Source organism: Nyctereutes procyonoides, unplaced genomic scaffold (assembly GCF_905146905.1).
Source record: "Nyctereutes procyonoides isolate TBG_1078 unplaced genomic scaffold, NYPRO_anot_genome, whole genome shotgun sequence".
NCBI lineage: Eukaryota > Metazoa > Chordata > Mammalia > Carnivora > Canidae > Nyctereutes > Nyctereutes procyonoides.
Window position 1 is genome coordinate 43,699,086 of NW_026575142.1, and position 26,503 is coordinate 43,725,588.

The window sequence follows — 26,503 nt, forward strand, 5'->3', positions numbered from 1 at the left end:
ACTGGGTCATCCTGTATATACCATAGGGATTTCTCCCATTTTCAGTTATATGAATAGCAAGTAATTTTTACTAGTTTATCTTTTGAATTTGCCCAAGGTTTTCTCCTACATAAAGGAATTTTTTATTTTTCTGTATTTGGATTTATTAACCTATTTATGGCATCTTGATTTCACTTTAGAAAAGACTTCCTCACATATATGAGGAAAGATCATCTCATTTTTTTTACGTGTCATCCTTGCGCAGGGGCCATGCTAATCTTCTCTGTATCGTTCCAATTTTAGTATATGTGCTGCCGAAGCGAGCACTCATTTTTTTTATAGTACTGCTATGTTTTTTTTTTTTACATTGTGATTGTTATTCTAAATAGAATTTCTTTGAATGTAAGGTGTAAATAGGGAACCCACTCTTTTTTTTTTCAAGCGTCCAGCCAGTTGTTCCAAATGGTCTTTTCCGTATTGATTGGAAATGATATCCTTTTTATATAATACATTGTGTCTATTTTAAATTTTCTGTTTTATTTATCTGACACCATGAGCTATAACTTACCATTGTAATTATTGTGCTTTTATAATATATTTTAATATCTGGTAGGATTAGGCCCTTTCTCTCCCTTCTTTTCCCCCCTCTCCTAACTTCTCCTGGGTTTTCTGCTTTTCTTTCTATTTTTCTTTTTGAACATAAGAATCAGCATAATAAATTCTGCACACACAAATCATGCTAGTATTAATTCCTGTTATGTTAAATGTATAGATTATTTCAAGGAGAATTGACATCTTTATGAACTTGAGTCTTCCTATCCAAGAATATGATGTTTTTCTATTCCTTCAAGTCATTTATGTTAAATTAATTTTAAAATTAATCAGTAAAAATTAAACTTTTCTTCCCCTCCAAGTGGCTAGTCACTTCTACCAGGATTGTCTATTAAATAATACATCCTATTACCTGACATAGAGATTCTGATTTTTTTTTTCCTATACAAACCTGCAGCAACTACTTGGTTTCATTTCTTTACCCAGTTCTGTTCCCTAGATCTGCATCTTTACCCAGTTCTGTTCCCTAGATCTGCATCAGCCAATACTATATATATAATTTTTTTTAATTGAAGCTTTAATGCCTGTTAAGGCTAGTGTCCCCTCATTATTCTTTTTTCAAACATTCAATAAACTAAAAACTATTATAAAACTTCTTACACTGTATAAAAACTTTCTCTCACACAGACCTGCCTCACTTCAGGTGTTAGTTATCTTAAATAAAGTATTAGCTAAGGGAGTCAATAGTTTGTGAAAACATACACATGCACACTCCACAGTCACATGGCATTAATGCTAGAAATACCATTGGTCATTTTAACTTTAGGATATCTGTAACACACATATATAAATTCAATCACTCACACAAAAACATACCACTTTAGTAAAATATGAATAGAAAGCTATTCCTTGACATATTTTTTATATATTTTTTAATTTTTATTTATTTATGATAGGCACACAGTGAGAGAGAGAGAGGCCAGAGACACAGGCAGAGGGAGAAGCAGGCTCCATGCACCGGGAGCCCGACGTGGGATTCGATCCCGGGTCTCCAGGATCACACCCTGGGCCAAAGGCAGGCGCCAAACCACTGCGCCACCCAGGGATCCCTTGACATATTTTTTTTTTAAAGATTTTATTTATTTATTCATAGGAACACAGAGAGAGAGAGAGAGAGGGGCAGAAGCACAGGCAGAGGGAGAAGCAGGCTCCATGCAGGGAGCCTGATGTGGGGTCCCCAGGATCAAACCCCGGGCTGCAGGCAGCACTAAACCACTGCGCCACCGGGGCTGCCCACCTTGACATATTAAATAATAAATATCCCAAACCAGAAGCTTTAGTCAGGCTTGATAATGAAAGATTCATGCTCTATTCATGTTATGAATAATAAGGAACAATCAATAACTTCTCATTTGTGTTGGTGTACAATACTAATACAGTTAGACAAGGGAAGGAAAATGAATATAATACAGGAGGAGACAAAGTATTTTATTTGCAAATTTTGGTTTCCATTTTGTATATCATTTTTATCTCCTAACTTCCCAATCATATCCTGCCCTTCAAAAGTGTAGCCAGTGTTAATAGCATGTGATTAATTCTAGAGGGAAAAATAGAAGAGGATAAAGGAATGTATATTTACATATATTTTTAATCCATATTTTTATTTTCTTAGTATAGAATTACAATCATTTTCAAGTCTATCATTATATTCCCCTTTTAAATTTATATTTAATATTTATCATTAAAATAATTGCATCTTCTAGTAATGACAGCATGATAAAGTTGGGTGATTTTCCTCCATAGAAAACAGGTACAAGAATGTTAGAGTAACTATAATAATACCAGTGAAGATATATTGTAAAATAAAGAGTGATACTAGAGACACAGAAAGACATTTAATAATTATAAAAGAATGAGTGCAGCAGGAAAGTATAAAATTCTAAGTATATATGGACGTAACAGAGACGCAAAATATATGAACAAAAGGTAGTAAAACTGGAAGGAGAAATAGTCTATTCCGCATTTAGAGTTGGAGATTTTAGTACCCTTCTCTCAACAGTTGATAGAATAAGTAGGCAGAAAACAAGATAAAGAAGACTTGAGTAAGGCAAGTTGACCTAATTGACATCTACAATAAACTACACTAAACAACACATTCAAAGTAGACTTAAAATATTTATCAAGATGAGCCATATATTGACCTATAAACTAAATATGAGAAAATTGAAATTATGCAGAAATTATTCTGCAACCACAAGGAATTAAATATCAATGCCAAAAATATCAATACAGAAAGAAATAGGGCAGCCTGGGTGTCTCGGCGGTTTAGCACTGCCTTCAGCCCAGGGCGTGATCCTGGAGACCCAGGATCGAGTCCCATGTCAGGCTCCCTGCATGGGGCCTGCTTCTCCCTATGCCTGTGTCTCTGCCTCTCTCTCTCTCTGTCTCTGCCTCTCTGTCTCTCTCCGTGTCTCTCATGAATAAATAAATAAAATCTTTAAAAAATACAGAAAGAAATAAGTAAAATCCTCAAATAGTAGAAAATAATGTATTTCTAAAGTAAGCCATAGGTGAAAGAATTCACAGGAGAAATTAAAAAATACTTTAACTGAATGAAAAGAATACAACATATGAAAATGTTCAGCATATAGGTAAAGCAGTCTAAGGAAGAAATTTATAGCTTTAAAGACATACTAGAAAAGGAGAAAGGCCTAAAATCAATATATAAGCTGCTGGTTTAAGAAGCTAGAAAAGAAAAAGTAAATTAAACCCAAAGTATATAAAAGAAATAATAAAGATCAGAGTAGAAATCAAGGAAATAGAACATAGAAGGAAAATCAGTGAAATGAAAAGCTGGTTCTTGGACAGCCCCGATGGCCCAGCGGTTTGGCACTGCCTTTGGCCCCGGGGTGCAATCCTGGGGACCCAGGATTGAGTCCCACGTCAGGCCCCCTGCATGGAGCCTGCTTCTCCCTCTGCCTGTGTCTCTGCCTCTCTCTCTCTCTCTCTCTCTCTCTCTCTGTCATGAATGAATAAATAAAAGCTTTAAAAAAAACAAAAAGAAGAAGAAAACCTGGTTCCTTAAAAAAGTTCAATAAAATTGATAACCACTTTAAATAATGGTCAAGGAAAAGGGAGATGCAAATTAATAAGAATGGAAAGTATCAAAGATACTATAGATACATAAAAATGTAATAAAGGAATGTCATGAACAACTTTAACCAATTTGACAACTTAGATGAAGTGGGGGAATTCCTTGAAAAATACAAATGACCAAAATGGACTCAAGAACTAGAAAAGCTGGGGTGGCACAGTTGGTTAAGCATGCAGCTCTTGGTTTTGGCTCAGGTCGTGATCTGGGGGTTCTGGGATACAGCCCAACATTGGACTCCTTGCTCAACATGGAGTCTGCTTGGGATTCTCTTCTATCTCTGTCCCTCCCCTTCATGCTCGTTAATGCTCTCTCTCTCTAAAATTAATAGGTCTTTTTAGAAAGGAAGAAAAAACAGAAAATCTAAACAGACTTATATAAAGAAATTCAATTATTAATTTAAAACCTTCCAACAACAACAAAAATCCAGACCCCAAAAGCATAGCTGGTAATTCTGGCAAACAATGAAGGAATTAAAAATATGAGTCCTACCCAGATTTTCAGAAAATACAGGAGTAGAAAATGTCACCATTCATTTTATGAGGCTAGTATTACCGAGATACCACAGCCAAATAAGGACATTTCAAGACAAAAAAACTAGTAGCTGGGAATCCCTGGGTGGCTCAGCGGTTTGGCACCTGCCTTTGGCCCAGGGCGCGATCCTGGAGTCCCGGGATCGAGTCCCGCAACGGGCTCCCGGCATGGAGCCTGCTTCTCCCTCTGCCTGTGTCTCTGCCTCTCTTTCTCTGTGTGTCTATCATAAAATAAATGAATAAAATCTTAAAAAAAAAAACTAGTAGCCAATATTCCTCATGAAATAGATACCAAAAAAATCCTTAACAAAATATTAACATATTAAATCTAGCAATATGTAAAGAGGATGATACATCCAGCCAGCCACGTGGGATTTATCCTAGCAATGCAAGGCTGGTTTAACTTCCAAAGTCAATTCAATGTACTATACCGCACTACTAAGATAAAGTTGAAAAAGCATATGACCATCTAAGTAGATGGGAGGAAAGTATTTGACAAAATTCAGTACAAATTCAAAAACTCTCGGGGAAATAGGAATTGAAGGCAACTTCCTTAACCTGATAAAGGATGTTTATGAAAAAAAAACCAATATACTGGGGTGCTTGAGTGGCTCAGTTAAGTGTCTGACCGTTCATTTCATCTCACATCATGATCATGGGGTTGTGAGATCAAGTCCCAAGTAGGACTCTGTGCCCAGTGGGCAGTCTGCTTGAGATTCTCTTTCCCCCTCTCTTTCTGCCCCTCCCTGACTCATGCATGTGCTCACTTGCTCTCTTTCCCTCTAAAATAAGTAAATATAACAACAACAACAAAAAAAAATCTCCCCCTCTGCCTACCTCCCCACTGACTCACACACTCTCTCTCTCTGTCTCTCTCTCTTTTTTTCCTCTCTCTGTCTCTTAAATAAATACTTCATGGTGAATGATTTTATGCATTTTAGCTTAAGCTCAAGACCAAGGCAAGGGTGTTTACTCTCACCACTTTTATTCACCATTACACTGGACGTCCTAGCTAGAGCTTTAAGATAAGAAAAAGAAATGAAAACAAAACTTACAGAATAGAAAGGATGAAGTAAAACTATTATTCACAGATAGCATGTATATAGAAAGTTGTAAGGAATCTGAAAAAAAAAAAAAACCCTAACAGAACTGAAGATGTGAATTTATTAGCAAGGCTGTAAATACAAGATAATAAATAAGAATTAATTGTATTTCTGTATACTATAGTGCAATGAACTATCCAGAAATGAAATTTATAAAAAGCACAATAGCATTGTATAATTATTTAGAAATGAATTCAACAAAAGATATGCAAAACCTGTACACTGATAACTAAGTATTGCTGACAGAAATTAAAGACAAATTAAAGAAGACCTATATTAATCGAGAGATACACTGTATTTTAGTCTATACATTGGAAGACTAAATGCTTTTAGGATGGCAATTCTCATAAAATTTGATCTATAGAGCCAGTACAATCCCAATAAGAATTTTGTCAGTCTTTTTTTTTTTTTTTAAAGATTTTATTCATTTATTCATGAAAGACACAGAGAGAGAGAGGGGCAGAGACACAGGCAGAGGGAGAAGCAGGCTCCATGCAGGGAGCCCGACATGTGGGACTCAGTCCCAGATCTCCAGGATCAGGCCCTGAGCTGAAGGCCGCCCTAAACCGCTGAGCCACCCAGGCTGCCCGAATCTTGTCAGTCTTCATAGAAATGTTTATAGCAGCAATGTCCACAATAGCCAAACTGTGGAAGGAGCCTCGGTGTCCATCAAAAGATGAATGGATAAAGAAGATGTGGTATATGTATACAATGGAATATTACTCAGCCATTAGAAACGACAAATACCCACTATTTGCTTCGACATGAATGGACCTGGAGGGTATTATGCTGAGTGAAATAAGTCAATCGGAAGAGGACAAACATTATATGGTCTTATTCATTTGGGGAATATAAAAATTAGTGAAAGGAAATAAAGAGAAAGGAGAGAAAATGAGTGAAAATATCAGTGAGGGTGACAAAACATGAGAGACACCTAACTCTGGGAAATGAACAAGGGGTAGCGGAAGGGGAAATTGGTGGGGGTTTGGGGTGACTGGGTGATGGGCACTTGAGAGGGGTACTTGGCGGAATGAGCACTGGGTGTTATGCAATATGTTGGCAAATTGAACTCCTGATAAAAAAATTTTAAAAAAAAGAATGAATTGCAAAAAAAAAGAGAAATTGACAATATGATTCTAAAATTTATATGGAAATGCAGAGATATAAAGTCACAAAAAAAATTTAACCACAAAATCTGAAGACTTACAATATCTGATTTTTAGACTTGCTATGAAGCTACAGTAGTCAAAATGGTTCTGTTATTAGCATAAGGATAAACATATAGATGAATGGAAGAAATTTGGAGTCTAGAAATAGAACCATACTTAATAGGATAATGATTTTTTATGAAGGTGCTAATGTAATTCAAGGGGGAAAGAAAAATATTTTCAAAAAATGGTTCTAAAATAAACTAGATGTCTATTTGGAGGAACTTTTAAAAAGATCCTTAATATGGTCTTCACGCCAAACCCCAAAATTGATTCAAAATGGATCCTAGACCTAAACGTAAATGCTAAAAATAGCAGGCTAAGTGAAAGAAGCTAGACACAAAAGATTAAGTACTGAATGATTTCAGTTATACGAAACTCCAGAATTAGAAAAACATAGAGTGACAGAAACCAGATTAGTAAGTTACCTAAAATCTGGGGTAAGAGTAGAAATTGAGGACTGACTACAAAGGAAGAACATTTTAGGAGTAGGTAATTGGATTGTTTTGAACTTGATTATGGTGGTAATTTTCACAACTGTTACGCATTTACCAAGACACATTGACCTGAATTTTAAATTACCTCAGATAAACTGAAATAAAAATACAATCATGTGATTTTAAATTATTACTGAAAGATAAATTAAAAAGTTTACTACTCTGGGCAGCCTGGGTGGCTCAGCGGTTTAGCGCCACCTTCAGCCCAGGGCCTCATCCTGAGGACATGAGATCAAGTCCCAGGTCGGGCTCCCTGCATGGAGCCTGCTTCTCCCCCTGCCTGGGTCTCTGCCTCTCTCTCTATCTGTGTCTCTCTGAATAAATAAATTAAATCTTAAAAAAGTTTACTACTCTCCCTTCCTCCCATCCTCTCCCCTGAACTTGTCTTACCTTTATGTAATTTTTTAGGAAAGCTACTTTCAACTATTTCAGCTACCCATATTTTCCAGCTTACAATAATGGGGTATAGTGCTATCTCTTGGTCCACCAATATTTGACATCCATTTATTTCCTCTTATAACATGACTTTAACTCTTTTTATGCTTTACTTTGCCTTATAGCACATCCTAATATATTTATTACTGATTAAATATATACTTAGTGTTTTCATTACTATGACTGTATAAATATTGTTCAGTAATGGAGCAAATAGCGCATGTGGTTATATCTTTACTGGTACAAAATTTTTATTGTTTTTTTTTTGTTGTTTTTTTTTAAATATTTTTTTTTAATTTTTTTTATTTATTTATGATAGTCACAGAGAGAGAGAGAGGCAGAGACACAGGCAGAGGGAGAAGCAGGCTCCATGCACCAGGAGCCTGACGTGGGATTCGATCCCGGGTCTCCAGGATCGCGCCCCGGGCCAAAGGCAGGCGCCAAACCGCTGCGCCACCCAGGGATCCCAAATTTTTATTGTTTTAATTAAATAATTACCTCATTTAAAACTTTTGCTTAGTTACCATTGTTATCTGAGTTTCCACACACTTCAATCCATCTTTGTAATATCTTTCACCTATGCGATAATTAGCTTGGTTATTTTCCTAAGATACCTTTCCTAGAGCCTTCAGTTTTTCTGATTTACTCTTGACTGCTCCCTAGTTCTGTTTCACAGCTGTTGTCATAAGACCTCTCTTTGCTCTCATCCTGGAAATTCCCTACACCTGCTTCCTTTGTCGGCGCCTTGATTTCCTGTGCCCCATACCTTCATGGTTTATTCCCTCATTTACGGGAACATATCCTCTAGTGGCTTCTTGAAAAGGGGTAACTGAGAGGTAAATTTTTTGAGATTTTACATGCCTGAATATGTCATTTTCTACTTCTACAATTATGTGATATTTTAGGTGAGTGTAGAATTCTAGATTGAAAGTCATTTTTACTCAGAATTTTTGTAGAATTGCTCTACTGTCTTCTAGCTTCCAGCTGTGCTATATAGTGGCCCAGTCCCATTCTGGTTCCTGATCTTTTAGTTACTTATTTTTCTCTTTGGAAGGACCTTGTGGGCCCTTGCTTTCTGCGGACTTAACATCCTTCAATTCTTGGAAATTTTCTTGCCTTTTTAAATATTTTCTCACCTCTGTTTTCATTGTTCTTTCTGGAATTCCTACAAATCAGGTATTAAACTTCCTGGATTTCTTTTTCTGTTGTCTAATTATTCTTTTCTTATTGGTTCTTCATCTAGTTAATGATATACAGTATTTTTTCTCTTAGAATATTTTAATTAGTTTCCTTGATTTTTTTTTCTGTTCCATCATTCTTTCTTAGCACTCCCATAATGTTTTAGTCTCTGTCCTTAATATTGGAGACTTTCCTGAAATACATAAAAATCTTTCACTATCATTTATATTTAAATGTCCTTAAAAGCCGGTGGAAAGTGGAATTTTAGGGCAGAACTCTTGTGTGCTGGTTATATTTTGAAATCAGAAGTCTGTTCCCTCCCTTTTTTTAAACGCACTGTTCTACGACTCTTCCTTGACCTTCTTACTGTATTTTGGTGATATTTTCATATCAGTACATACAGTTCTTTATCATTCATCTTAATAGCTGTGTAATATTTCATAAGATGCACTACTATAATTTAATAGTTATTCCCCTGTTGATATGAGATTGTTTCTAGTTTTTGCTTTCATGAACATTGCCTCATAAATATTCTTTAACCTACTTTTTGGTGAATTTTTTCAAATATACCCATATAATGAATTACTAGTGGTGGGATTGCCTGGTCTAAGAATATGTACATATGAAATTTTGAATCATATTGTCCGAATTGTCTTCTACAAAGCTTATATTTCCACCACCTTTCTAAGAGTGCTTTGTTGTAATGGGTTTCATCAAGCTCAGATGTTTTTCTTTTTTTTTTTAAGATTTTATTTATTTATTTGAAAGAATGAGAGAGAAAGAGAGCATGAGCAGGGCAGAAGGGGCTGAGGGGAAGGATAAAGCAGGCTCCTCACTGAGCAGAGAGCCTGATACAGGATTCCCTTCCAGGACCCTGGAATCATGATCTGAGCCAAAGGTGGACACTTAACCAAGCTACCCAGGCATCCCATGTGTAAATGTTTTCCTATTTGATAGGTAAAATATGGAAATATATGATTGTTTTATTTGCATTTTAAATTATTTTCTTAAGCTTATCCTGTAGAAGTTTCCTTTTCTGCAAACTGTATTTGTAATGTACTCTTATTCATCTTTTTCTTACTGACTTGTCTGAGTTATTTGTAAATTACCAAAAAAAAAAAAAAAGCCTCTTGTCTTATATATTACAAATATATCCTTGCCAGTTTGCCAATGGTCTTTCCATTTGGCTTGTGGTACTTTTGCCAAACCAAATTTTTGACTTTTACTTAGTCGTATTTATCTGCCTTTTTCTGTATGTCTTCTTGGTATTGTAACATTAATATATAAATAAACCATAGTTTTCCTTTATATTAGCAATAAGAAATTATATAATGGAAGAGAAGAGCTCATTTATAAAATTAACAAAAAGTTCAGTTATCTAGAAATAAACTTAGTAAGCCATAGCAGAATTTACATGAAGAAATCTTTTAAGACTACTAAGAAGGCAAAGATTTCTTGGACAAGACACAAGAAATGCTGATCATAAAGGAAAATGAAATAAGACCTTATCAAAATAAAAAATTTTTGCTTACCAAAAGACAACATTAAAATGAATAGGTATGCCACAGAATGGAAAGAAATAGTCTCAGTACTTATAAGTCACACAAAATACACTTAATTTCCCCAGCTAGAAGTTGAGACAACCTGTATGAAATGTAGACAACCAGGAAAGCTTATTAAATTCAGTACACAAATATTTTGAGGCTGATCCATCTGCCCAGCACATACCCAAATTCCAGAAAGTGCAGGTATTCAACATAATACATGTTGTTTTCATAAACAATTTAGGTACAGTGAACCCCTTTTATCACTTAATGGAAACTCTTTCAAAATCCCTGATCCAAGTTCCCAAACACCAATCAAGGGTCAACTTTGCAAGCAAGCCTTCTTAAGGATAAGTCGTTGGTCTGCATACCCTATAATCCAGCATTTTACTCCTAGGTACCAAGAGTACTCCTTCCTTACCAAAAGAAATAAAAGTATATGTCCACTAAAACAAAAACGAAAAAATTAACATAAGGATCTTCATGGTGAAAGCCGAAGCAGCCCATATATTCAACAACTGGAGAATGGCTAAACAAGTTGAAATATATTTTGGACTGCTACTTGGCAATTTAAAAAAATTAATTACTGATACATTAACAACATGGATAAATCTCAAATATGTTTTTTATTTTATTTTTTATTTATTTTTAATTTTATTTTATTTATTTTTTTAATTTATTTATGACAGTCACAGAGAGAGAGAGAGAGAGAGAGAGAGAGAGGAGAGAGGCAGAGACACAAGCAGGCTCCACGCACCGGGAGCCTGACGTGGGATTCGATCCCGGGTCTCCAGGATCGCGCCCTGGGCCAAAGGCAGGCGCCAAACCGCTGCGCCACCCAGGGATCCCTCAAATACAATATGTTAAGCAAAAGAAGCCAAACACAAAAGAGTAAATATACTGTATGATTTAATTTATATGAAGTCAAGAACCTGCAAAAGTAACTTATGATTATAGAAATCAAAATGTGATCATCTAGGGGCAGAGAGAGAAATGAATTGGAAAAGAGCATGAGGTAATGTTCTAGGTTAATAGATGTTCTTTATCTTGTTTTGTATGGTGGTTACATGGATACAGAAATTGTTAAAAGTCATCAAACTTAACTCTTAAGATATGTGCAGTTCACTGTATGTTAATTATAGTACAATTAAAAAGTAACTGCTGAGGAACATTGAAAAACAGATAAGTGTGTAAGTACACCCTTGGATAGGAAGGATATCTTGTAAAAATATCAGTTCTCCCTAAATTATTATGAATCATGGTTAATCAAAATACAAGTTTTGCTTTGATCTTTGTTTTTGAATTTCACAAAATGATTCTAAAGTTAATCTGGAATTATAAATCAAATTTAATGAGACTGTGAAGGGACAGAAGGGAAAGCATTAGGCTGAATGTCAAGGAAAGGCATGATTGAAATGGCAATGAACAAGGACAGAGGTAGAAGAAAGATCATGGACTCTTTTTACAAAAGCAGAGAGAGAAAACTGTAAAGGAAAAAAATTGATCTAGAAAGATTAGAGCTTGGAGTGTGGGGGAAAAAAGAACAAAGTTGCAGAGCATAGTTGTAATGATTTTGAGACTTTGAGTTTGAAGTGTATTCTGTAGATAACAGAATTTCACCACATTATTTTAATTGAGTAGCCATGTGATTAGATATGTGTTTTAGGTAGCCAGTTTTAGTGACACTGGATAACAAATTGCAGGGGCGGGGGATGGGAATTGAATACTGTGCTTTTGGGGCTTTTTGCCTTTGTTCATACTGAACACTTAACCTACTCCTCACTTGGTATCTATCAGAAATTCTACAGTTCATTAAGCACCTTTCTCTTAAGCACATATATACACTTTGTGCTATAATTACTAAATTCTGCCTTATAGATTGTAAGGTAATAAAGGTTAGAACTCTGTCCTTTTCACCTTCACTTATATACACATATGAATGATTTTTCCCCCTTCACTTTAATTGCCAGTGTCCTGTAGATAGCAATGGCTTTATGAATGCTTGTTGAATTAGACACCTGTCACTGTTCCATATGAGAACTCTTTAGGGTTTAGTACTGATAGAGAATATGCTCTCCCAAAAAAAGTGATGAATTTGTAGGTGATTTAATGAATGGAAGTGATATCATGCAAGAGGAGTTGAGAACTCCAAATGATCCAACCTTCGGGATTGAGAGAGTGGTGAGATCATGAATAAACACAGTAAGAGGTACCAACAAAAGGAATAATTAAAGGAGGCTAGAAAAATATCCTAGAAAGATTATGACTTGTTACTGGGAAAAATTGGGGGAAAACTTTTTAATCATTTAAAACATCATTAGTCTCTTATCTTTTTTAAAAAAGACTTTATTTGAGAGACAGAGAGTGTGTGTGTGAGCGTGCGCGCACAAGCGGCGGGGAGGGGCACAGAGAGAGGGAGAAGCAAACTCCCTCCTGAGCATGGCGGTCCAACTGGGGGCTCAATCCCAGGACGGAGGGATCATGACCTGAGCCACCCAGGTGCCCCAATAGTTCCTTATTTTTGTAACTTATACCTTTTAATTATGAAGATGTTTTAAGATGAGATATAAAATATGAACCTAAGAACTGTCTAATATTTAACATTATGGAAATAAATATCCACTTTTTCGAATGTTCTCTACATATTTTACAGTGACTTTGTAATAGATTACCCAATAGGAAGAGGGGTGTGTGCGTGTGTGCGTGTGTGTGTGTGTCTCTTTGTCTGTCTGTCTCTCTGTCTGTATTTTGTCCTGGGGAGATGACATTCTGACAGGACAGAACAAAAGAGCAGTACTGAAAATAGTTAGACTAAAGGTTGTTTTTCTGTCACCACACACCAGATATGTAGAGTAGTAAAAGCAGACAGATGGACAGTTCTGCTAGTTTTGGAGTGTTCGAATAGAGAAAAGAAACATTCTGTTCCATTTATTCAGAAAAGGAATTTCTAGGCTAAATTACTGGTTTCAGTAATAAGTTTCATATTCTGACCAAAGAAACATTATTTTTTTACCCTGGGGATAATGACTCATGCTCTTCTCAGAATTTTGCTTTTGTGTAAACTAAAGTGCAGTCATAAATACAGCACTGTTATTTGGATCTTAGTGCTAATGATACCATTGTGAGTAGACTAGTGATGGGTAAGAACACTAGTATTGTAAAGCCAATTGGAACAAAGGAACCAAGCACAGGTTTTAATTAGCTGATTCCTAGAGATGTGAAAGTAGATTTTTTTAGACTAATAAACTAATTATTGTGGTTTTGTTAATTATGTTATAAAAATAGAACCCATACTTTTATCTTTGAAGAAAGCTTTATCGTTTTGGGGGCTTTGTGACAAAAGGTGAATTTCTGACTTGCAGTATTGACAGTGAGACTACTGTAAAGAATTTTTTCTGTGCCTTTTTTTCTTATGCCCTACCAAATTGATGAGGCTATCAAACTGTGATCACTTAGACCATTAGGCAACTATCAAATAATGGAAATTATTAGTATTGACTAGATGAAGTTAAAAGTTTATGGTCTAGTTTTAGTTTAACCTTAATCTTCCAATTTAAGAAATAAATGTTTGAATGTGCTCTTTATGTACTGTACCATAATAGATGGCTTTCCAGATTTTCACATCAGCATTCTCCATCATGTATCCATCTCTGTAATAACCATTACTGAGCATAGACTCAAAGATCGCTGTTATCATCCCCTACAATATTTCTCTCCAACCCTGGAATGTTTTTTTCTCTCTTCACTTTAATCTTTGCATTCATTCCCTTTCTTGACTTGTTACTCCCTAGTGAAGGTTTAGAATTTTAGTTCCTTTAAGTTCTCTGTTTCAAACTTTCTTACAACTCACTCTGTGCCTTGATTTTAATTTCAGCAAGATTACCTAATAAATTGTAATGTGTGAAGCAGTTGTTGGGATAATAGACAATTTAATAACTTAGGTTAAATAACTAATTTACAAGTTCATGTCAGTTGATACATTTTCTAAGGAAGCAGTTTAACTTACTGAATTATTACAAGGTAATTTATGGTTTACAATAAATGTGGTCAACAGATGACATATTGAACATCAATGAATAAAATAGAAATATTCTATCTATTGAACACTTATGTTACTATCTTTACACAGTTACACCCATTTCAGTTTGTCATTCTCATTGCTCTCATTTTAAGGTCTAGTAACTATAGCATCCCAGATAAAGGCACATTATACCGTATTAAGTGTAAGTGAACAGTAAATGTTTAAAAAGGCAAAGTAAAGACCATCTACTAATATTTCTCTCTCATCATTAAGTGGATTCTGAAGTACCATGCCCATATTGTACTGACTTTTAAAAAATTGATTTATAAATTATTTGTACTTACGTGCCTCTACATTGTTGTTGCTATCACTCATAGAACTCTCCTGTTCACATCTTGGCTAGGTGATGCTTATGCTGAAATTAAGCTCCTCTCTCTCTGATTGCACTTCTGAGAGATGTGTATTCCTTTGCTTTCCAAACAGCTATTGGACATTACTTCAAATTTCACTTTAATGAAATAGCCCTTTATCAGAGATCAAATATTGAATGATGATAAATCACTATTAAAGTTGGTCATAATTACTTGCAGTGGAGTTTTTTCACCGTTACTATTGAATACTAAACTATTCTGTTATTGCCAGAAAATGGAGCAGATGGCAGATTTTGAATTTAGAATGTTGAGTTGGTCAAAAATGAAAATAATACTCCAAAGCAAGGAGACCTTCTATGAAATATGTCTGGATTCAATTAGGTGAATATACTGTGTCTGCTAATACCTCCAGTCAAAGGTAGCTCTCCCTATTGGACTGGACTAGACTGAACATTTACTATTTTATCATTTGGGGATTGTTTTCTCATTCTGGACACAAACTACCTGTTCTGTACAAGGAAGAGAGAACAATTGAATCTACTGAGAAATCTATAGCTAACTCAAGTTTCACTTTATAATGGCAGTGTAAGACTCATCTTTTCATCATTGTCAAGAAAGACCACACGGTTAATCAGTGGAGTGCAAACAAGTTTTAATGCATCTAGAAACTAGAGAGCTACCAGCAGAAGGAATAGTACTTGATTAGAAGTCCCCATAGTAATTAAACTGTGTCTTCATCCCATTATATAAGGAAATAATGTAGCTGTTCATTCTTGCTGAATAGAGAGAATGGAATAGTATGAAACAGGTGTTTTCCAGAAGTTCATCCACCCTCTCCCATAGTGGCAGGCAGACTTGGAAGGAGATTGTTAAGGTATTCAAAGACAAAGAAAGGCTTATAAAGGCATTACACTGTACCAGAAAAAAATCAAAAAGAAAAAGTTATTTGATAAACTTAAGGGAAGGACATTCTCATTCCTGATGGCTTATGGAAACATCTTGCCTTCAGTTTATTACAGGTCTTTAAAAGAATAAAGTCAAGTGAGCTGGAAGACACATTACTATAGTTACCTTTCTCTAGATATTCTTATTTAAGATGTCTAATTTAGATATTCTTAAACTTTTCAATGAATTTATCTAGCTAGGACCTGGATGATCTACTCTTTTTTTTTCTTCTTTCTCCATGAATCACTAGCAGCCAGGAAATAACAATTTTACAAATCAACCAAGTCCAGGATGGTTGATTTTTAGCTTCTTTAAGTCAAGAAAGAATGAAGTTATTTTTGGTGAAGCCCACCGGCTTTTGAAAGAAAAACAGGGGAAAGTTAATTTTCATCCTGATTTTAAACTGAAAGTGGAACCCTTTTATACTTTTTTCCTTAACCTGTCAATCAAGAAAGAAACTGTGTGGTTGACAAGATCTATGCAATACCATATAATAAATTGCTTTTGTTCCTGAAGTATATGGGATGTGAATCTCATTTGTAAAGGGAAATTACAAAGGACTATGAGCCCCATATTTTGGTTATCATCAGTAATAAGTCTGATTATAAACTTAAGTAAGCTTATAACCTTATTTGTAAAAGTTTAAGCTTTCAGCACCTCTTCTCTTTATGTTCCCTGGGAGCTAAAATGTTTGCTTAGGAGAAAATTGGAGTAACACTTCAAGAACTCCTCTGTATTTTGCATTTCCTTTCTTCCATGCTGAGTTTGCCTATCCCTTCATTGGTCTCATATTGGTTAAATTTTCATGGAAGCAACCAGGTGTATAATTGGGGTTCTGTTTTCCCTGTCTTGTTGAAGTATTTTCTTGGCCCTCCAAGATGTAGATACAGCTATAAAATTTAAAGACCTTAGGGTCATTTCTCTCTTTACATAAAAGATACTAGTTTGTAACAATTTACAAGGGAAGTTTTTTTTTTCTCATTAAAAAGTTACTCTCCATATTATACCAAATTTTCTTTAAGTATTGCTTCAGTGAACCAAATATTATATTACTTAATGTAGAAAATGAGCTGTGTTGTTGGTTTTTAGCCCAAAAAGACCATTTCTTCTTATTTGCAATCAAACCAAATATGATTTAAAAACTTTTTTTTTTTAATGAAGAGAAAAATCAGTGGTATGGTCTATGTAATACCCTTTCACTTCTCTCTTTTCCTAACTGATCATTATTTTTTTCAGTTCAAGGGCCAAAATATTTGTTACTATGACTTTGCATTTTTATTTCTTTCACTCATTGCATTTCCTCTCTTTTTCTTTAGATAAGAAAGCCAGTATAATCTTATGTATACATAAAAAGAAGTAGATTTTACAAATAATGAATAGCATAATTCTAGCATAAGAATTTTTGTACATATTTCTGCCATTTTCTTATGTCTTGTTGACTTATATTTGATTATTTTAATGTTTTATCATTATTGAAATATATCAGATGTCCATTTGATGCTTATGCTCTGCTGAGAATGTAAACTGAGTTAAACAGATACAGACCTCAGGGGCACTGGGGTGGCTCAGTCAGTTAAACATCTGACTTGGGCTCTGGTCATGGTCTCAGGGTCCTAGGATCAAGCCCCATAGGGCTCCACACTCAGCAGGGAGTCTGCTTCTCCTCTCCCTCTACCTCTCTCCCTGCTCATGTGCCTGCTCTCTTAAATAAATTAATAAAATCTTAAAAAAAAAAAAAACAGATACTGGCCTCATCCTTTAGGGATTTTGCAGTTCAGTAAGAATACAGAGACAAATATAAAGATGAGGACAAATACATTTATACAGATTTCAAATACATAAGTAAAGTATTCTGCATAAAATTTTTTTTTAATAATTATAAAATAAGCCTGATGGGATGCCTGGGTGGCTCAGTGGTTGAGTGTCTGCCTTCGATTCAGGGTGTGATCCTGGAGTTTCGGGATCGAGTCCCGTATCAGGCTCCCTGAATGGAGCCTGGTCCTCCCTCTGCCTGTGTCTCTGCCTCTCTCTCTGTGTCTCTCATGAATAAATAAATAAAATCTTTAAAATAAAATAAGCCTGAAACAATAAAGTTCTGGCTCCTTTCTGGACCCATGGATCTAGATAGCATGGGTCCCATAGATGAGAGGGAACCTTTATTGAATTTCCATGCTCCAGGCATTATGCTAGTATTTAACGTGTATTATTTCATTTAACTCATCAATCACTGTGAGGTAGTAACTGTTTTTATTCACTTTGTGCAAATAACGTAACTCCTAGAGAAGTCTAAAGAATTGCAGAGTTTGGGGATCCCTGGGTGGCTCAGCGGTTAAGCGCCTGCCTTCGGCCCAGGGCGTGATTCTGGGGTCCCAGGATCGAGACCCACGTCAGGCTCCCTGAGTGGAGCCTATGTCTCCCTCTACCTGTGTCTCTGTCTCTGTCTCTCTCTCTGTGTCACTCATGAATAAATAAAATCTTTAAAAAGAAAAAAAAATGAATTGCAGAGTTCTCTTGGGACACCTCAGTGGGTGCAGTTGGTTAGTCAATGGACTCTTGGTTTCGGCCTAGGACATGATTTCAGGGTTGTGAGATCGAGCCCTGTGTCAAGCTCCACACTCAGTGCAAAGTCTGCTTAGGACTCTTTCTCACTGTCCCTCCCTCCACTCCTACCACCCCACTCTCTCTCAAATAAATAAAATCTTAAAAAAAGAGAGAGAGAGAATTGCATTGTTCTCCATAGAGTTGGTAGAGCTGAGGATGATGGAGTAGTGATCTGAACCAAAGCAGAAACACTGGTTAGATCATTTCTGCTCTACCCATAGAACTAGATTGGGCTCATATGTTGTTTTCTTTGCTACTAAACACTGAATAATACCATAGTTGAAAAAATGTCGAGGTTTCCAAAATGTTTTCAGGTCCATTGATTATTTGTTCCAGGTATTAAGATGTTAAAGCTCAAGTCACTCGTTAGATTCTCTTTATGGAATCATTAGCTTTGTCCCTTTTTTGGGACAGAAGGAGGTACCCTTAATTCTATCCACCTGTCTTATCAATATATGCCATCAGTCATAAGGTGGTCTGATTAAAAAGGAGGAATCAAGGAAGTAGAGCAAAAGTATTCTACTGAATAAAGCAAAATATTAATGTATTCTTCATTTGAAGTACTAGTCGTTCTTTCAGTTCTATATTTTGAAATCATAACTTACCAAATACTGCCATCTTGATCTAAATGGAGTTTCTAGAATTGCCTAATTTACCATTGACTTTTGTTTGACTGCCTGCTCCTTATTTTATGTGAAGCTATGATACCCTACCTTGACTCTCTCACAAAGAGAAAAGAAGTATTTCCTGGAAAACTCTACATTACTGTGGAGTCATTTGTCTTATTAAATTGTATGATATTGTGAAATATCTTTTGTTGTATTTTCTACCTTAACTACGTTTACTCTTCCTCATAATCCTCTCTAACCATCACCTCTATTAATATTTAGTCTCCTTTTGAGTTTAAATTTTAAGAAATTTTATCACACTAAAATTTGAATTTTTAAAGTTCAAATTGAGAAAATTAGTGACTGTATATTTTGAGATTTGGTAATGTTTCTTTACCTATCTATATAAAATATGGAATTTAAATTCATTATTTAATAATCCAAGATCAAGTATATTTTAATCTATACTTCAGTAATGCATCTTATGCTTGTTTACCCTATTTGATTCTGCTAGTCACACTGGATTGTTTTAACCCACCTTATTAATAAAGTACTTGTTCACATTTATTGATAATCAAAAGTCTACCAGGGCACCTGGGTGGTTCAGTGAGTTAAGTGTCTGCCTTTGGCTCAGGTCATGATCTCAGAGTCCTGGGATGGAGCCCTGCATTGGACTCCCTACCCAGTGAGGAGTCTGGCTTGCTCCACCCCGCCCCCAGCTAGTGCGAGCACGTGCGTGTGCTCTCTCTCTCTCTCTCTCTCTCTCTCTCTCTCAAAATAAAGAAATAAAATATTTTCTAAAATAGTCTGCGCTGATGTAGATGTTACTAACTTAGTAGACCTTAATTGTTTGTCATTTAAAAAAAAAAAAAATCCATTAGGGAATCCCTGGGTGGCGCAGCGGTTTAGCGCCTGCCTTGGGCCCAGGGCCCAATCCTGGAGATCCTGGAAGGAGTCCCACGTCGGGCTCCTGGTTCTCCCTCTGCCTGTGTCTCTGTCTCTCTGTCTCTCTGTCTCTCTCTCTGTGTGACTATCATAAAATTAAAAAAAAAATCCATTAGCACAGGCCCTTTCTAAGCCCATCAATGAATCTCATATTTGGGAACCCTTATTTTAAATAAATCATTAAATCTCTAAAATGTATTTTTAAATCTCTGAAGTGTCTTTCACAGCACAGTGAATTTAATAGTGAAAACGAATTCTGTCTCCTCCTAAAGGAATTTGAATTTTCTACATATTGGTCATGAGAACTCTATTTTTCCACCCTAAACTTGTTAAGGTCTCTCTCTGAATAACTAAGAGAATGAGTTAAATCTGTTTTTTCATGGTCGGCTTGTAAAGGTCAGTGAAGGACAGCATTTTGAAAGAAAGTGGATAAAATGCATCCTTCCAGCACTAGTGTATATTACAGCTGTCCCTTTGGACTCACTCCAACAACAGCTCAGTGACTCTTGGAAGAAGAGAATTTTAGAGGCCCAAACTGGGGCTCATGAAAAATTGTACAAAAAACGCTTGCCTTCCATGCATTTCCACTGCACTGAAATATTTTAAAATTATGCTTCTTATCCTTCAAATCCAGTTAGTCTCTCAGTGCTTTTGATTTCCATTTATAAAGTGTCTTCTTCCATCTCTTTCTTCTATTACTTGTTTCAGGCCCTGGGTTTTTTCCCTGGGATAACTTCAACAATTTAGTTTTCCTACTTATTCTTATGCTCTAGGACTGTAAGTGTGCCAAAAGAGACTCCATCCTGGAAAAGTTAGTAGTAAGTCAAACAAGGATAATAGATAATAGATAGTACATAATAGATATTAAGAATGTATTAAGGTACAATCATATATATGTAAGAGGCTAGTAACATTAAGAAAGGGAGTAATTAACTGGAAGGATTTAAAATAACTTTTAAGGAAAGTAATCAGATCATAGAATTACTTTTTTAAGAGATTTTATTTTTATTTATTCATGAGAGACACAGAGAGAGAGAGGCGGAGACATAGAGAAAAGGGAGCAGGACCCCAGTATCACGCCCTGAGCCTAAGGCAGACACTCAACCATTGAGCCACCCAGGTGCCCCAGATCATAGAATTATTAATCAAGATTTTAATCATGTTATTTCTGTAGCAAGTACAGAGGCAAGTTTTTTATTTTGTTCTAAATCAGACTAAAGTAAGGATTCATTTGGTAATTTAAAAATAACCAGGAAAGCATATTTTCTAGTTAATGAGCAAACAGATACAACTGAGTTATCAACAAACTACATGTTAATGTTTTCCAGTTGACCTCTCGGAGAAAGAGGGTGGAAAATATCTTGTCAACATATATCTAAATATACTCATTTGTAAATATGTCCATTAAATCAAATAACTTTGGTTAAATGTATCAGTTAAATAAGAAATAAGCATTTGTAAGACTTTTGTTCATTCAGTAAATACTTATAAAAGCCTCTGTATTTGTGGTATATAGATATCTAAAAAACACAAGCTGCTTATTTTAACAAATTTTGGCTTATTAAGCCATGTGCACTTAGAAAATTCTCCAGTTGAGGTTGCCTGGGTGGCTCAATCATTAAGCATCGGATTCTTGGTTTCAGCTCAGATCGTGATCTTAGGGTCCTGAGATTGACCCCCATGTAGGGCTCTGTGCTCAGCAGAGAGTCTGCTTGAGATTCTCCCTTTCCCTCTCCCTCTGCCCCTCCTCCTGCTCACGCTCATGTATACTCTTTCCCAAATAAATATTTAAAAAAAAAAAAGTAAGGGGATCCCTGGGTGACTCAGCGGCTTAGCGCCTGCCTTTGGCCCAGGGCACAATCCTGGAGTCCTGGGATCCAGTCCCACGTCGGGCTCCCAGCATGGAGCCTGCTTCTCCCTCCTCCTGTGTCTCTGCCTCTCTCTCTCTCTCTCTCTCTCTCTCTCTCTCTCTCTCTCTCTCTGTCTATCATGAATAAATAAATAAATAAATCTTAAAAAAAAAAGTAAGAAAATTTGCAGGTTGATATATTGGGTAATTCTGATACCTTACCAAAAGCCAATAAACTTTTTCTGTAAAAGACCAGATATTAAATGTTCTAAGCCACATGGTATCTCTAGCATCTGCTCAACTCTACTGTTGTAGTGAGAAAGCATCATTGACAATATGTGAACACAATTTATTGGCTGGGTTCCCATTTAAATATATTTACAAAAACAGGTGGTGAGCTGGATTTGGCATGTGGGCCATAGTTTGCCAATTTTTGCCCTAAACAGTGAAATCTGAAAATACTGTTCTATTATCATAAGCGGGGAAAGACTTTGAATTTAGGACTTAACAAATTATTAAAATGTCATTGTCGTCTTGAACTGAAAGAGTACACATTAGATGTTTAAGTTAAATTGTCCAGTGAATTAAGAAACCCTCAACTTGTAAAAGTCAAGTGACAATGAAGATTCTGAGACTATTTTTTTACTGTTCATTTCTGCTGCTTATTTTGCTTAAAGTTGTCTTTACTCCAGCTGACCAGTACTATTGCCCTCACTGGGACTGCTAATGCAGACCTACCCCTAAAGAGGAAATGAATGTGGGTTCAGGCCTTCTAAGAACCAAAGACTTTCCGTGCCTTCTGGCCAAACACAGTAATTTTTAACAGTCATGTTAACACCAGAACAAGGAAGTAAACAAAATCTGTGACCAGCAAGGTATCTGTTACATATGTTGTGCTCCTAAGTTTGTACAGCAGAGGCTTTGATATCATAATTTGGTCTGTTGTTCTCTAGTCTAGAGACTGTTATAAAATGGTAGTCGGTGTTGATGCTGACTAGAAATGAGTAACTGAAGAAAAGGAGGCCGACTGGCCACAGCTGAGAAGTGACCGTTGACTACTGGAAAACAAGGAGATAGGGACATTTTACTTTATTTTTTTTTAAAGATTTTATTTATTTATTTATTTATTTATTTATTTATTTATTTATTTATTTATGAAATCAGCACAAGTGGGGGGAGGGGCAGAGGGAGACGCAGACTCCCTGCTGAGCAAGGAGCCTGCTGCAGGACTCCATCCCAGAACCCTGGGATCTTGACCTGAGCCGAAGGCAGATGCTTAACTGACTGAACCACCCAGGCACTCCCCAATGGGAACATTTTAAAAAGCACTATCTCCGTCCTGGGGTCATTGAGGATAGGGCCAAAAATACACTCACACTCTTCAATAATACTGAAGTGCTTTGCTGTATTGTGTTTCAGAATAGCACAGTAATTGGTTTTATAATGAGGACTGTTAACCCATCAAGAAAAGGGTAAATTGTGAGTTATATATACTCTTTTAAGAAAGCAGGACCACCCCAGTTGAAATAGTTGATGTTTAGATATATAAAAAATTAGAATAAGCAAAACCAATTTATTTCCTAAGAGTCCTGCCTGAATAGTTGTAATTTTTCAGTATATGAATATTTCTGGCATTCTGAACTCCAAAGCCCAGGAGTGTCAAGTTTGGGACCTCATATGCAGCAGAGCCGCTCATCCCAGGAAATGGGGCATGGTCAGAAAGGGGGCTGCCCCTCACGGGTTACTCAATAAACATTTATGGGGAATCTAGTGCTAAACCATTGGTAGACTCTGCTTCTGAGTCAGGGTTTTCCATGTAGCAGAGCAGCTTCCTCGCTGCAATTTATGGAAAGTCAGCCCTCAACACAAGGGTTTGTAAAGAAAAAAAAAAGAAAAAAAGCCAGTAGAGTAGTACTTAATCCTAAAGTATTTTATTTTTAGTAAATACATTTTTGTGACTTCAAACTGTCAGTGGCAGAGATTCTTATTTTAAATATTAATCTTATCGATTAATATTTAAATATTAATCTTATAGATTTATTCCCCTCTATTGCTTTTCAAATAAATTCCACCTTTATCAGCATTTAATTTCTTCTATCGTGTAAAGGCCCTTTTATTTAAAATATTACATATGTATATTTGCTGACTTAGGGATTTTTTTTTTCCAAATTAGGGGAATTGGGAAGATACCATTTTAACACCTTGGTTTAATGCTAACTTAACTATATCCTGTATTTGAAGAGAAATACTTTTTAAATCTGAAATTTAAAATCATGAAAAAAATGTTGTCATTCTTTTCCTCAAAATACTTCAGAAGATTCTCTTTCCTTACAGCATACTACGTAAAATTCATACTCCTTAACAAGGAATCCACCTATCTTTCTGGCCCCTACCTACTTCTCCCCTCTCCCTCCTTGCCACACACTTTACCTATTCCCATGCACTTCCTCAAGTAATGAAAAACAACTTCTATTGCTGGTAACAGGCTGTGTTCTTTCATGGTCTGTGACTTTGCATGTATACTCTTGTGGCAATCTAAAACGCTTTCCTCATCTAGTTCCCCCATGTCCAAGCTACCCCTAACCTTCCCCGCAAGATCCCTACTAATCTATAATATTCTACTTAAATTTTACCTCTCTGTGCCTTCCCTAACCTCAAGCAGTTGGAGATTTCCTGTGGCTTTTCAAAGTACATTCTGTCGTATAATGATTTTCCACTGTCAAAGTTGTTCTTGTCTTTCATTCCCCCAATAAACTAGATTTTACCTATTTACCTTAGTTTTCATAGCATTTTTAGCTTAGAGCCCAGCACAAGTAGATGTTTCTCCAAAAAAGGCAGAGGGGTTAGCAAAGGATTCCTTATGTAAGGTGTACACGGATGTACCATTTAGATAGGAATATTAGGAGTTCAGGGAACTAGACACAGCTGCAAAAGTACCAGCCTCTGAGCCACTCAGTCCAATATTCCTGACTTGGAAGTGAGCCTTGCATTTCCAGTACTACCTTCAAAGTTCAGTTCTTGAAACTAGCACAGCTTTATAAGGCTCCTTATTTACTTGCCTCCCTCTGTAAAAGAACTCAAACCTCTTTTTCCCATCCCTGTCTGGTACTAGCCCAGGATAATTTGTAATAACTTGAAAAGGTAGTGAGGGTGTACTAATATTTAACATTTATTGAATCCTTACCGTATGCCAATCTCTTTGCTATGTACATGTTTTTCGTATATTATCTCATCTAATACAACAGTCTGAAGAATTTTCTGCCATTATCCCAACTTAACAAAACGGGTAGGGAGAATGAAGTTCAGTGAGATGAATTAAACTGCACAAGACAGCTGTTTACTAAGGCAGCGAGAATTTTAATCCAGTCTAACCTTAGAGCCCATTTCCTTATTCACCACCAGTGAGTATTACCTGGCCATAACTGAAGCCCAAATAGCCCCATGGTTATAGTATATTTATACTTTGAAATCATCTAGATCTGGATTCAAAATCTGTATCTAGCATTTACTGGTGGCAAATAATTTCACTTCTCTGACCTTCAGTTTCTTCATATGTGAAATGATCATACCTACCCTGAAAGGATTATTGCCACCTGAGTGCATGATTTATACTGACTAGTAACGTTAGCTCCATTCGCCTCTTCTGTGCTTCTGTTCATGTGAGCTCTAACTAATGGTTTGTACAGAATAAAGCCTGACATAAGAAGATAAGTAAAAAAGTTAGCATCCTCTGTCTTCTATTTAGTACTACCACGGTGCCAACTGGTGCCTGCCTTCCAGGATCTCCAAATATTTTATGGCTATGATCAGACTTATTATCTTAATAAATGAGAAGGGTGTGTCTCGAGTATTTAGTACTTGTTTGTTAACCATAAATACACTATAGTAGGATGAAGATTAGAAGCTGTGATCTCTCTGCTGTACTAGACTTCTCTTTTGCTAATTCTTAGGGAGCATATGAGACTCTGAGATGTTACTTATTATATAAAATAGTTGCCCGTATGATTCCATAACATGGACCTGTTAGGGCCATTCAACAAAGAAAACTATAAACACAGCTGCTGTTTTGGTGTGCCTTGTGGTTTGGTTTTGTTTTTATTTGAACTTTTTTATGCAGTCAGATCATCATTTAAAAGTAGTCATTTGGCATTTCCCTTGCATTCTTCAAATTTTTTGGTATGTTTTTAAAAGCTTAGCTTAAGTCACTTCTATAATTATGCACACAGATTGATCCATCTGGTCCTTTTACTAACCAATGAATTTTCATTTAGAAGTGTTGGAAAAAGAATAATTATATTTTAAATCCTATAACTTCAGTGGGTCTCTTTTATAAATTTGAAGATACATTTTCAACTATTAAAAATAGTTTTACATTCTCTATTGTCTTCCAACTGATTTCTATACTTCTACAGATGGGGGAAGGCTTGAAATTTTTGCTATTTCTATTTTTCACCTCCTTCATATATTAGAACTCTGAAGCGTACTGTCAGTACTTGTTTGCAACTGAGACAGTAAAAATGTCTGCTCAAAGTAGACCCTATTGCCCTGTCTAGCTCACACTGACTGTAAGGTGAAAGATGGATTGTAGGGGGCAAACCTAGATCCACGGAGACCATGTAGGCTGTAGCACTGGTCCAGACACGAAATAGTTGGGGCCTGGCTTAAGGTACTAAGAGTGGTAGTGAAGTATACAGATTCAAGACATAGAATTGACAAAGTTTTTGATGGATTAGATGTTAATAGATACGACAAACAGGAGTCAGAGAAGACGGGTTTCTGGATTTAATTACCTGTGAATTTAATTATCCTGTACCAAACAAACCCATAATCTTCACACTCTTGACTTTGCCTTATAAGGGCAAGGGCCATGTCTGTCGTCTTCATTATCATATACCCAGGACCTAACATGGTCCTGAAGAACAGCCCCAGTGCATTTTTAGTTAATAAACAGTGCCATTTATGACTGTTGTCCACAATGCCTA

The 26,503-nt window shown here is 36.0% G+C and overlaps 1 protein-coding gene and 1 non-coding gene across 3 annotated transcripts in view; one reads left to right on the forward strand and one right to left on the reverse strand.

Moving 5' to 3' along the window:
• The window catches only part of PIK3CA (phosphatidylinositol-4,5-bisphosphate 3-kinase catalytic subunit alpha), a 79,396-nt gene that overhangs the window by 19,102 nt on the left and 33,791 nt on the right, over positions 1-26,503 (forward strand). The window lies entirely within an intron of this gene.
• On the reverse strand, positions 199-306 carry LOC129498988 (U6 spliceosomal RNA). Its single transcript, XR_008662257.1, has one exon. It is a non-coding gene; the product is annotated as a U6 spliceosomal RNA (small nuclear RNA).